The sequence below is a fragment of the Lemur catta genome, chromosome 6 (assembly GCF_020740605.2).
Source record: "Lemur catta isolate mLemCat1 chromosome 6, mLemCat1.pri, whole genome shotgun sequence".
NCBI classification, from domain to species: domain Eukaryota; kingdom Metazoa; phylum Chordata; class Mammalia; order Primates; family Lemuridae; genus Lemur; species Lemur catta.
Window position 1 is genome coordinate 90,100,919 of NC_059133.1, and position 13,919 is coordinate 90,114,837.

At 31.9% G+C, this 13,919-nt stretch overlaps 1 pseudogene; it reads left to right on the forward strand.

Moving 5' to 3' along the window:
- The first annotated feature begins 1,992 nt into the window (after positions 1-1,992).
- On the forward strand, positions 1,993-12,012 carry LOC123640012 (annotated as a pseudogene).
- Positions 12,013-13,919: the final 1,907 nt, after the last annotated feature.

Sequence of the window (13,919 nt, forward strand, 5' to 3'; positions counted from 1 at the left end):
GATAATTTGTTGCTGTTGCTGCTGATGCTGCTGATGCCATGGACAGAAGCTGAATGAAAATGTATTAGAAAAAACATTCAGAAAAAAATTTGTATGTCTTACCTGAGTTTAGCTTGCAAATAAATCAATTATTATCATATTAAATAAACTATAAACACTTGATCTTCGCCAAAGACTGAGAAATGATAAAAGTGTAAATAAAAACTATGTGTGCTGTTATTCAATATCAGTAATGTGAAATGTTTTTATTAAATATCTTGTTAATGAAATAGGTGAATTAAAATACCCATTATATTGTTATGACATTTATAAATAATTAGTCATTATTTTACAACCAAAATAAATATATAAAGTTAACTTTACCTGGCTCTATTTGACTTGTCATTTCCAGTTTGGTTTTTTTAGGTATGTATATATTGGTGAAAATTTTTCTGTATTTCACTGTTCCATTAAAAATATATTATCTCACCACTAGGAAAGAAAATAGAAAAATAAATAAATGCCCAGTTTTATTTCATTGAGGAATTCTTTGTAAATTGAAAACTTTAGATTCATCTCTGTGGTGGATGTGTAGTCACAGTTATATAAAGGGCTTGATTCATGATCAGAGGGCTTCTCAAAACTTGGGTATGTACTTTCCACATAAATGTGTAGTTTTCCTTCTGTATAATTTTAAGATATCTGGAAGTTTATACAAACATATAAGGCATAGGAAAGCAATTTACTCTGATTCATCTTATGTTCACTTTATGTTTATTTCATTTTATGTTCATGTTATAATTTAAAGTCTTCAGAAACTTGAATACGTTTTTCCCTTTATTTCATTAACTACTTTTAATAAAGACACTCACAATTTGAGCAAGCCAGCTTAGAATATTGAAATGGCATTAGTACCTGGAATCAGAATTGAATTTTACTCAAACTCTTATCACTCTCTAGCTTAGAGATGGGGTTAATCCACAACCTATGTGTACTTTAGTTTCTTTTTCTATCAACTAGAGATAAATAACATGCCATATTTACCTGAGTGGATTTATATAATATTCAAGTCAACTGATATGTATTTGAAAGTGCTCCTTATCCTTTAAGTGTTATAAATTGCTCAAAGTTGGTAGCATTATATTAAATAAGCAATATGATTTTGGCCATTCTAAGATTCAATTTATTCACTTATAAAATGATATGAACTCTTAACTTCATCTGTTTAATACTTGAATTATATATTATATGCACAAATATGTTTAATTTTTAGGTATGATTAGTATTATTTACATTATAAAATGCTTTTAAGTATTCAGTAAATGATTAATATTTCTAGAAGACAGCAAAATGATTCTTGTTTTGTTGAGAGGCAAGATCTCTAATTTATCTTTATCCTAAAACTTCAGATTCTATTATTTTAGCTCACATATGTCCTTCACTATAAAGGAAATTAGACACACTAACCTTTACTGAATGTTTACTACGTGATTGGTCTTATGGACACTAAGTTCATTATATCTTTTTTCACCTTTTAAATATCCATAGCCCGTTATGTTGATACCTTTTACTTTTGCTTTCTTTCTTCTTTTGCAAGTTGGAGACTTTTATGCAAAAGTTAAATTATGTGGGAAGTTATCAAGTTAGTAAATGTGGATCTGTGATTTAGACAAATGTCTATCCACCTACTTCTGTCTTTTTCACTATATCAAGTGTCTTTATTCTAATGCTGGATTTTATTATACATTATGAATTAACTCATTTAATAGAACATAATATTTTGCTAAAAATACTTTGACATGGAATAAATATAATTTTATTTATAAAGCAAAATATAAGTAAACATCCTATTAAATGTCATAATATAAAACAAAATTAAATTCATGTTATACATTTACAAGGATATTCACAGGAAGTATGTGCATGGAAATGGCACATTGAATTTCAAAACTTTAAGCCCCAAATGGCTGACAGGCCATGACTCATATCAGCCTGAATTGTTTTTCTCCAGAGATGAATGAAGTCCATAATTATAACTTGGGATTGGCAAAGTATGATACTTCTACATTATGGCAAAAGTGAAGATTTATACTAATCACAAGCAAATGTAGAGAAAACTGTAAGTTCTATATTCCTTTTGTTCCCTCAGTATACTGAAGTGAATCTTGGAAACTGTATTAAATCTGTGACAGTTATTCTTTTCCTTTTGTTTTATTTCAGAATATTATAGGGGTACAAATGTTTAGGTTACATATATTGCCTTTGCCCTGCCCAAGTCAGAGCTACAAATGTGTCCATCCCCCAGACAATGCTCATTGCACCTATTAGGTGTGAATACACCCATCCGTCCTCCTTGCTCCTACCTGCCCATCACCAGATGAATGTTATTACTATATGTGCACATAAGTGTTGATCAGTTAATATCAATTTGATGTTGAGTACAGGTGGTGCTTATTTTTCCATTCTTGTGATACTTTACTTAGTAAAATGGGCTCCAGTTCTCTCCAGGATAATACAAGAGGTGTCAGATCACCATTGCTTTTTGTGGCTGAGCAGAACTCCATGGTATTCTTTTTCTGCCAAATAAAGTTATAAAACATCCCTTATTTACCTTAGTGAATTTTATGTTCACAAGGAAAGCAGAAATTACATTAACTCCAATATAATATTGCAATATACAACAAAATTATGGTACTAAAAGCTATTGCGATGAAGATTTTTTCATGCCCTAAAAATGATGAAATTATTTATCATGATAATGACAATTAAGACAGGAGTTTCTAAGAGATCACTGAGAAACTGGCTTTGAGGAAGACTAAGAAGTGAAAAACAGGAGAGAAAAGATTTTTTTAAAGTACTCCAGAGCTAAGTCCTTTAATAATATAGAAGTGATAATTTGATTACTATTTACAGAAATGTTTCTGAGTGTAGTGAAGAAGATATGGTCTCCAATGTCTTTTTTTAAGCCAGAATATTATTTATAAGAGAACTTGAGATAGCTTATACAAAAAAGAAAACAACATACCACTCTCACCTATTAATTCTAATTAAAAACTAAGAAATAAATTATTAACAAATAGCCTCAGTTCACAAGAATTATTGGAATGTAAATGTGCCATATGCAATAATTCCTCTTTGGACTGAAATTTTCAAACATTACAAAGATTTAAAACACACATGCCCTTGACTTAGCAATTACTGTTGTGGGAATTTCTCCTGGAGAAGGACTGAAAAATATGCACAGGGTATATGAAATGTAGCATTACTTCTAATAGCAAAAACTAAGAGACTGTTTAAATATCCATTGGTAAAAAACTGAAAGTCTGTCAATAATTAGATTCTCTCCAGATACCAATAAAATACAATACAGCTCTTTATAAAAATTTGGCATCATTATAAGTCATGATATGGAAAAACCATCTGAATAATGCCTTAGTGAAAAAATAATGAACAGAATATTTTGTATAGCTTCTTAAGTATGTGTTTTAAAAACACGGTTGAGTGGAACTGTCTTTATTTTCCATCGACAAGTAATAACTGTACATATTCAATATTTATGGGATACCGAGTCATATTTCCATACAAGTATACAGTGTGTAATGATCAAATCAGAGTGATCACCTCAAACATTTACCATTTCTTTGTGTTGGGAACATTCAAAACCTTCTCTTCTAGGTGTTTGAAAATATACAATAAATTATCATTAACTACAGTCTCCCTACAGTACTATAGAACAGTGGAAATGATTCCTCCTCTCTAGCTGTAGTTTCATACCCATAAGCCAACCTCTACATAACCTCCCCTGCCCTCCATTTCCCAGTCTTTAATAACCACAAATCTACTCTCTACTTCTATGAGCTAAATTATTTTAGTTCCCACATACGAGTGAGAACATGAGGTATTTATCTTTCTCTGCCTGATTTATTTCACTTAACATGATGTCTTACAACTCATCTGTGTTTGTGAGAATAATGAGATTTCATTATTGTTTATGGCTCCATAGTATTCCATTACGTATATATGTACCATATTTTCTTTATACATTCATCTGTTGACAGACACTTAGGTTGATTCCGTATCTTGGCTATTGTGAATAGTGCCACAGTAAACATGGGGTGCAGATATCTCTTCAATATACTGATTTCTTTTCCTTCATGCAAATATCCAGTAGTGGTATTGCTGGATAACATGGTAGTTCTATATTTGGTTTATTGAGAAACCTCCATCTTGTTTTTCACAGTTATTGTCCTAATTTACATTACCTTCAACAATGTCCAAATATTCTCCTTTACCTTTGTCCTCAGTAGCATGCTATTTTATTTTATTTTATTTTTTTTGTCTTTTGGATAATAGCCATGCTAACTGGGGAAAAATGATATCTCATTATGGTTTTGATCTGAATTTTCCTGATGATTAGAGATGTTGAGCATTTTTTCATGTACTTGTTTGCCAATTATATGTCTTCTCTTCAGAAATATTTATTCAGATCCTTTGCCCACTTTTAATCAGATTTTTTTTTATTGTTGAGTTGCTTGAGTTCCTTGCATATTCTGGATATTAGTCCCTTGTCATATGAATAGTTTGCAAATATTTTCTCCCATTCTACAGGCTATTCCTCCACTCTGTCAATTGTTTCATTTTCAGTGCAGATTCTTTTTAGTTTGGTAAAGCTCCATTTGTCTATTCTTGCTTTTTTTGCCTATGCTTTTACAGTCTTACCCATAAAATCATTGTCTAGACATATGTCTTGCAAAATTTCCCCTATGATTTCTTCTAGTAGTTTTATAGTTTCAGGTCCTACATTTAAGTATTTAATTCGTTTTGAGTTGACTTTTGTATCTGGTGAGAGATAGGGGTCTAGATTCATTCTTTTGCATATATTTATCTGGGTTTCCCAGAACCATTTATTGAAGAGGCTGTCCTTTCTTTCCCCAATGTACATTCTTGGTGCCTTTGTTGAAAATAAGTTCGTTGTAAATACATGAATTTATTTCTGAGTTTTCTATTCTGTTCCATTGGTTTTTTTATGCCAGTACCATGCTATTTTGGTTACTATAGTCTTGTAGTATGTATTGAAGTCAGGAAATGTGATGCTGCCAGTTTTATTTTTGCTCAGAATTGCTTTAGCTATCTTGGGTTTTTTGTGGTTCCCTACAAATGTGAGGATTGTTTTTTTCTATTTTGTGAAGAATGTTATTGGAACTTTGATAGGGATTGCATTGAATCTGTACATTGATTTGGTATTCTGGTTATTTTAACAATTAATTCTTCTAATCCATGAACATGAGATGTCTTTCCATTTTTTGTGTCCTCTTTAATTTCATTCATTAGTGTTTTATAGTTTTCATTGTAGAGATCTTTAACTTCTGTGGTTAATTTTATTTTGGATGTTTTATTTTTTGTAGGTATTAAATTGTTTTCTTGATATCTTTTTCAGCTAGTTTATAGGTATATAGAAATTCTACTGATTTTGTATGTTGATTTTGTATACTTCAACTTTACTGAATTTATTTATCAGTCCTAAGAGTTTTTTTGGTGGAGTCTTTAGGTTTTTTTAGGTATAAGACCATGTCATCAGCAAAAAGGAACAATTTGACAACTTCTTTTCCAATTGGATGCACTTTCTTTCTTTTTCTTGCCTGATTCCTCTGGCTAGGACTTCCAGTACTATGTTGAATAAGAGTGGTAAAAATGGTCATCCTTGTGTTGTTCCAGTTCTTAAGGGAAAAGCTGAAAGCTTTTCTTTTTTTCAGCTCTAATTTTATTTGTGTCTGCTGTTTTATTATTATTTAGTCTGGCTAAAGGCTTGACAATTTTGTTTTATTTTTAAAAGAACTTTTCATTGATTTTTTTATTTCAATTTTATTGAAATATAATGCTAGCTGTGGATTAGTCATATATGCCCTTTGTTGTGTTTAGGTATCTTTTTTTCTATACCTAATTTGTTGGGTTTTTATAATAATAGTATGTTTAATTTATCAAATATTTTACCTATGTTTATCAAGAAGTTCATATGGTCTCTATTCTTGATTCTGTGGATGTGATGTATCACATTTATCAATTTGCATATGTTGAACTATCCTCTTTTGCTTGGTATAAATCTCATTTGATTATGATGTATTATGTTATTATGTGCTGTTGGATTCATTTTGCTAGTATTTTGTTGAAGAATTTTGTGTTTATATTCATCAGGGATATTAGCCTGTAGTTTCCTTGTCTTTTGCTTCCTTGTCTGGTTTTGGCATTAGGGTAATGCTCGCCTCATAGAATGAGTGGGCAAGTATTCCCTCCACTTAAATTTTTTTGTACAGTTTGAATAGAACTAATATTAGTTCTTTTTTAAATGTTTATTAAATTCAGCAGTGAAACCATCAGTTTCTGGGCTTTTCTTTAATAATAGTCTTTTTATTACTTCTTCAATCTTGTTGTTTGTTATATCTGTTCAAGTTTTCTATTTCTTCACGGTTCAGTCTTGGTAGGTTGTATATGTCCAGGAATTTATCTCTTTTTTCTAGGTTTTTCAATTTGTTGGATGTATTTGTTCATAATAGTCTCTAATGATCCTTTTTGTTTTTGTGATATATGTTTTTTTTCTCTTTTTCAGCTCTAATTTTATTTGTGTCTGCTGTTTTATTATTATTTAGTCTAGCTAAAGGCTTGACAATTTTGTTTTATTTTTAAAAGAACTTTTCATTGATTTTTTTATTTCAATTTTATTTATTTCTGCTCTTATCTTTATTATTTTTTTTCTAGTAATTTTGGCTTTGGTTTTTCATGTTTTTCTAGTTTCTTGAGTGCATTATTCAATTGTTTAATCTTTCTATTTTTTTTTCTTTAATGTAGGCATTTATTGCTACAAACTTTCCTCTGAATACTACTTTTGGTGTATCTCACAGGCTTTAATATGCTGTGTTTCTATTTTCATTTGTTTCAAGAAATTTTTTTCATTCCTTCTTAATTTGTTTCATTGAACCATTGTTCAGGGCATGTTGTTTGATTTCCATGTATTCACAGTTTTCAAATTTCCTCTTGTTATTGACTTCTAGTCAGAAAAGATACTTGATATAATAACTTTTTGACATTATTAAGACTTATTATTAAATGTATGGTCTATCCTAGAGAATGTTCCATATGCTGATGAGGAGAATATGTGATCTGCAGCAGCTGGATGAAATGTTTTGTACATGTCAGTTAGGTTTATTTGTCCAGAGTATAATTTAACTCCTATGTTTCCTTGTTGATTTTCTGGCTAGATGATCTGTTCATTGCTGAAAGTGAGGTGTTGATGTCCCCTACTCCTTTGTATTACAGTCTATCTCTCCCTTGAGATCTATTGATAATTGCTTAATATATTTGGGTATTCTGCTATTTGGTAAATATACAATTATTATATTCTATTGCTGAAGTGGTCTCATCATTATATAAAAATCTTCTTTGTCTCTTTTTATAGTTTTTTACTTAAAGGCTATTTTATCTGATATAAATATAGTTACTCCTGCTCTTTTTGGTCTCCATTTTCATGGACTATCTTTTCCTTCCCTTCACTCTCAGTCTCCATGTGTTTTTAGAGGTGAAGTGAGTTTCTTGTCAGCAGCATATAGTTTGTTTTTTTTTTTATTCATTCAGTCACTCTATGCCTTTTAATTGGATAATTTAGTAAATTTGCATTCAATGTTATTATTGATAGGTAAGGACTTAATATTGTTATTTTGTTATTTGTTTTCTAAAAGGAACAGCTCTCTTCCTTTTTTCCCTGTCTTCTTGTCTTCCTTTGTGATTAAGCTATTTCTCTAACAATATTTTTTAATTCTTTTGTTTTTACTTTTTCTGTATCTATTATAGGTTTTTGTTTTGTGCTTACCCTAAGGCTTACAAAAACATAGCTATAACAAGCATCTTAAACTGATTGTAATTTAACTTTGATCACAAAGAAAAGAAACAAACAAAGAAAAAACTGAAAATTCTATACTTTAACTTCATCTCCCCCCACATTATGACTTTTTGTTGTCTGAATTTAAATTTTTTATATAGCTTTACTCTTAAAAAATTGTGCAATTATTATTACTTTGATGGATTTGGTTTTTAGTCTTCATGCTAAAGACATGAGTGGTTTATACACCACAATTACAGTATTAGAATGTTCTGAATTTGTATGTGTATTTACTTTTACTAGGGGGGTTTATACCTTCAAATGTTTTCTTATTGCATGTTAGTGCCCTTGTCTTTCTAACTGAAGAACTGCCTTTAGGATATCTTGTAAGACAGATCTTTTGGTGATGAATTCTCTCAGCTTTTATTTGGAAAAGTCTTTTTCTTTCCATCATGTTGAAGGATAGTTTTGCTGGGTATAATATCATAGTTGGCAGTTTGTTTGTTTCTTTTCCTTTGCCACTCTGAGTGTGTCGTCCCACTCCCTCTTAGCCTGTAAGGTTTCTGCTAAGATATCTGCTAACAGATGTTAAATTCCTGTATATGGTATTTACTTCTTTTCTCTTGCTTCTTTTAGAATCTTCTCTTTGTCCTTGACATTTGATAATTTGAATATAATATGATTTGGGGTAGTCTTATTCGGATCGAATCTGCTTGGCAATCTTTAACTTTACTGTATTTGGCTGTTCATATCTTCCTGTAGGTTTAAGACAGCCCACAGCCTCCCAGAACACCACCATAATGGGACTTACCCACAGACCATGGTTGTTATGGCTTGCAGCTACTAAAATTTTGGGGTCTTAGGCAATTTTGGTCAGCCAGTGGTGAAGTGGACTAGGACTCAGATGGCTTTGACTGGACAGTGGATTCCTCTCTGGACCAGGGTTGGTCTAAATGTTTACTCCATGGGCACAGGTCTGGAATCAAGGGCCACAGGAACTCTGTCTTGTGCTATGCTCCAATGTGGCAAGAACAGCACTAAGTTACTATGCACAGTTCAACATTAACTTTCATTTCCTTCCCCCAGCAAGCATCTTTTCTCCATGCACTGTATCGCCTGAGATAGGGGCAGGAGTGGTTTAGGCAAAGTGAGTTTCCTTTCTAACCTATTTAATGTGTTTTTTTCTTGTAACTATGCTAAAACCAGGTACTGCGAGAGCTCATCTAAGTTCTTTAGCTCTTTTGAATGTGCTTTCTTGCATGGATAGTTATTCAATGGATGTTTCTGTGAGACAAAAATTGTTGAGAGGTCCATTTGGTCATCTTGCTTTCCTGTCATTTTCTTAATTGTTTACTGGTTGTTTATATATATTTTTTCCCTTATTCCTTTCTCCTCTCTTGTTTTTTATCTTTATGATTTGAATGTTTTCTGTAGAGATAATGCTTGATTAGTATCTGTTAATATTTCTCATTTGTGTATCTGCTCTGCCAGTGAGATTTATAATTTTGTGTCTTTTCATGATGATAAATATTGGCCTTTTGCTTTCAGATGTAGGAGTCCTTTAAGCATTTCTTGTAAGGCCAATCTAATGGAGATAAATTTTCTCAATTTTTCCTTATTTGGGAAAGAATTTACTTTTCCTTCACTTCTAAAGTATAGCTTTGCTAGGTATAGTATTCTCGGTTGACAGAAGTTCTTTCAATACTTTGAATATATTATTCCATTTTCTCCTGGGCTGCTGCTGGACAAAGTGGTGTTGCTAGTGGTGGTGGTAGTATAGTGGAGCCCCAGAAGGTGGCTTTCAGGCTGTGAGGAGCAGATGCATTGGCCCTCTATTTTGGGGGCAGTCCACTGCTGTATTGGACCACCTGTTCCCTGGGTTTAGGGCTCTGAGTGGACTTGATACCAGGGTCATGGCTATATCATTGGGTTCTACTATGTCATTATGCTGCAGACCTCGTGGTGGACATGGAGTGGTGACACCTGGGCCACAAGGATGTGAATATGCAAGAGTTATGGGGCCTCAGGGATGTGAAGATGTAGGAGGTATTGGGCCCTAGGGGAAATTGCACTTTGGTGGTGCCTACAGTCTCAAAGTGGTACAGTGCTGTCACAGCCTGGGTCTCTGGGAAGGATTCAGACTGAGTGTAAATTTTCCCTCTAGAATAATGCAGTTGTATGGACTCTTGGAATCTCCCTCTACTGGACTCAGGGCTGTGGGGTTCTCCTGTAGCAAGGATTGCAGGCATTTATGATAGGGATGAGAGTTGCAAGGAATCCTCTGCTTACTATTTTCTCACAGTGTGTGGTCTCTCTTGGCTCCAAGCTGATCCATGCCAGCTGCTTCACTTCCCTTTGTATACTGCCACCCTGAGTTTCTGTACCTCAGAAAGTGTTTTTCATCTTCTTGCTGAATTTCAGTATTCTCCCTTAGATAATCTAATACAAATATATATGTAGTTATATATTCATTGTTTTGGTCCTTCTTTGTAGAGGTGATCACTGGGCACCTCTAGTTAACCATATTGAAGATGCTCTCTTTTTTCTCTGCCTATCTTTATTATGGTATCTGCATTGAAAATAACAAATTATAAGCACAATTTTTTCTAGGGGGTAATTGATGAAATTGTAGAGAAGAATAGGAAGAAATATTACATTTTTATACTTTTATTCTTTAATTATTTACAAAGTACTTAAGTCATCTGTTCCGGGAAAAACAATTTAATCTCCTCATTAAAAAAAATACTCTAAAGTTTATATTAAATATAAATATACTTAAACCCTTTAAGATTCTTTCTTTAATATTCCCCTTTCTCTTTTTTTCTTTGACAGCATCTCCATGTTTTCTCTGATGTTCCATTGCTGTAGCTATGGGAATCCATTTCATTATTATGGTAACAATATGGAGTGCCATATTCATAAATTGTGAGTTATAGCAAAAGTAAATTGCAACATTGTTGATATAACAGTTGCAATGTATTACTTTCATTAGTATTCAGAGACACAGAAATATAAACTATTAATACTAATATTAACTATTAATAGTAATATTGAATATGTCCTTATCATATTTTTGCTGCTAGTCTAGAAATTTGTAAACAATATTTCCTTAGATTATAAGTTCCTATCAACACAAATATTTTTAATACATGTGATTATTTTAATAGCATTATTCAACCAAGGAGTTCCACTATCCTTGAAAGGTAAGTGAATATTTTTTAGTATTTTAAAGTACAAATCATGTATATATACACATACACACTAAGATTTAGATAAATATCCAATGGTGTTAAAAAAGTACAAAGAAATGATTATTTCTAGCCCACAATTCACTGTAGATTTTGTATTTCTTTTAACAATGAAGGAGTAATTGTAAAAAGTAAAAGATACTTAGGTTTGGCATTACTTTGTCTATGAATGTGTACAGATATGTTTTCTGGTATGACCATATGACTTAACGATCTGAAATTTTAGAGTTGGAATGAAAAAGGCATTCATTAATAATTTGTTTAGACAAAATCTGCTGTAATATTTAGACATGAAGAATTAATAATATATTCTCCCTGTTCAGAAAGTTTCTGTGGCCCATGTCCTAAAAACTAGATATGTAATAGAAATAACTGCTACCAACTTTTTGATGAGAGAAAAAATTGATATGAGAGTCAAACTTCTTATATGTGTCAAAATTCCAGCCTCCTGAAGATATAAAACAGAGTGGACCAGGTAGAGTATTTGTTTTAATTCTACATGCTATATTTAAATCTAACATATGAGGCAACTCACTGGAGTATGAACCTGTAACATGACAGGTACTAAGACTTAGATAATCCAATACCCACCCCAAATCTTTCCTCATTAAAAATAAATAAGCACAGAAATTGCAGATATTTTGTATGTGTTGCTTAGGTAGGAATAAAATTCTAGTTAGGGGAGAGAATCAATTTATTTTCAAGTATGGGAAAAAATGACTAAATGGTTGTAGCCTTAATTCACTAAAATCATGAGCAACAATTTCATTTATAGTGTGCTTTTGCTTTCAAACACGATTTCCTTACATTGGTGAAGTCATATCATTGGATGGGACTAGTACTAATTTCAACAAATGGATTCTGGCAGTGGGAAGATGGCACCATTCCCTCACCTAACCAGTAAGTCTTTGGCCCAATAGGTCTCTAGTTTTGTATTTTTTCCTCAGCTACCCATGTGATCACTCTGATCACTCATTTCACACCATCCCAGGACATTCCCACATTCTAAAAAAATTAGCAAGAAGTGCTTAGGCCCTAAATTTAGGAGAACATGGTATTGGTTGCAGAGCAGCCAGGACAAATAATAATGAGTACCACAAGTTGTAAACTATATGATAAGTACTGTGGAAGTTGGATCTAATATTATGTCCATTTTACAGGTAAGGAGACTGAAGCAGAGAGGATAAGTATTACATGTATTCTTTTTTAAATTTCTTACCAGATTTGTTGAGATATAACTTATACACAATAAACTGTACATATATAAAGTATAAAATTTTATAAATTTTGACAAATATATACAGTCATGAGACCACTAATAACATTAAAACAACTGATATGTTAATTACCTGGAAAACTTTCTCCTTGAACTTTTGTGATCCCTTCTCTCTGCCTCTCTCTCCATAATTCTTTTTGGTTCCCAGGAAGCTAGTCCATTTTCTGTCAATTTAGGTAAGTTTGCAATTCATGGAATTTAATATAAATGGAGTCTCAAGGTATGTATCATTTTTATGTTTGTTTTTTTGCTCAGCAAAATTATTTTGAGATTCAGCAATCTCTCTGAATGAATAAAGATTTAAATTATTTTTATTTCTGAGAGGTACACGATTATGTATGTAACACAGATTATTTCGCCTTTCATTTGTTGATGTACATTTAGGTAGTTTCAAGTTGTTGATTGTTACAAAAAAAGCTGTTTGTAGAAAAGTGTAAATTGATAAAAATAAATAAATCAATAAATAATAAAGCTGTTTGCTGTGAACATTTGTGCACAAGTCTTCATATGAACAAACACATTCCTTTCTCTTACATGAATATCTAGAAGCAGAATGGCTGAATAATATGATAGGTATATGTTAACTTTTTTAGAAGGATCAAACTGTTTTCTAAAGTGGTTGTGAAATTTTACAAATTTCACATTACCTCTAGCATTATATAAAAGAAAATCTGAGAGGGTAGATACCCCATATCCTGGTCAACACTTGTTTTGATTAGCCTCTTAAATTTTAGACACACTAATAATTATGTATTGGTATATCACTATGGTATAAACTTTCATCTCCCTAATGATGAATAATGTTGAGTATAATTATTTGTGCTTATTTTCCATTCATTTAAAATGTTTTTATTTCGCTGATTTGTTTTGAACCTTATGATTTACTATTTTCTTACTCTGGGTTAAGTTTTCTTTTTTCTAGTTTCTTACAGGGAAAGCTGAGATACAGATTTGAAACTTCTTTTCTAATAAAAGTTTTTGTGCTATTAAGTGAGGTTTGGCAATACCCACATATATAAAAATACTGTCTTCATTTCCATTCAATTACAAATAGCTTCTAATTTTCCTTTTGCATTTTGATTGCATTTTGATAATTCATTGATGATTTACAAACAAACAAACAAAAAATTCAGCCAACCAAAAACATTCCTGGAAAAACTATCCTTAAAAATTAAGGCCAGCTGTGTAGATTGCAAATATTTTCTTCCATTCTGTAGCTTGTCTATTTGCTCTGTTGATTATTTCCTTAGCTGTGCAGAAGCTTTTTAATTTGATCAAGTCCCATTTGTTGTTGTTGTTGTTGCTGCTGCTGTAATTGCCTATGGGCCCTTAGTCATACTTTTTGCCTAGGCTGAGGTCTAGAAGAGTTTTTACAACATTTTCTTCTAGAATTTTTAGTTTCATGCCTTACATTTAAGTCTTTTATCCACTTTGAATAATTTTTTTATATGATGAGAAATAGGGGTCCTGTTTTATTCTTCTGCATGTGGCTATCCAATTTTCCCAGCACCATTTATTGAATAGGGCTTCATTTCCCTAGTGTGCA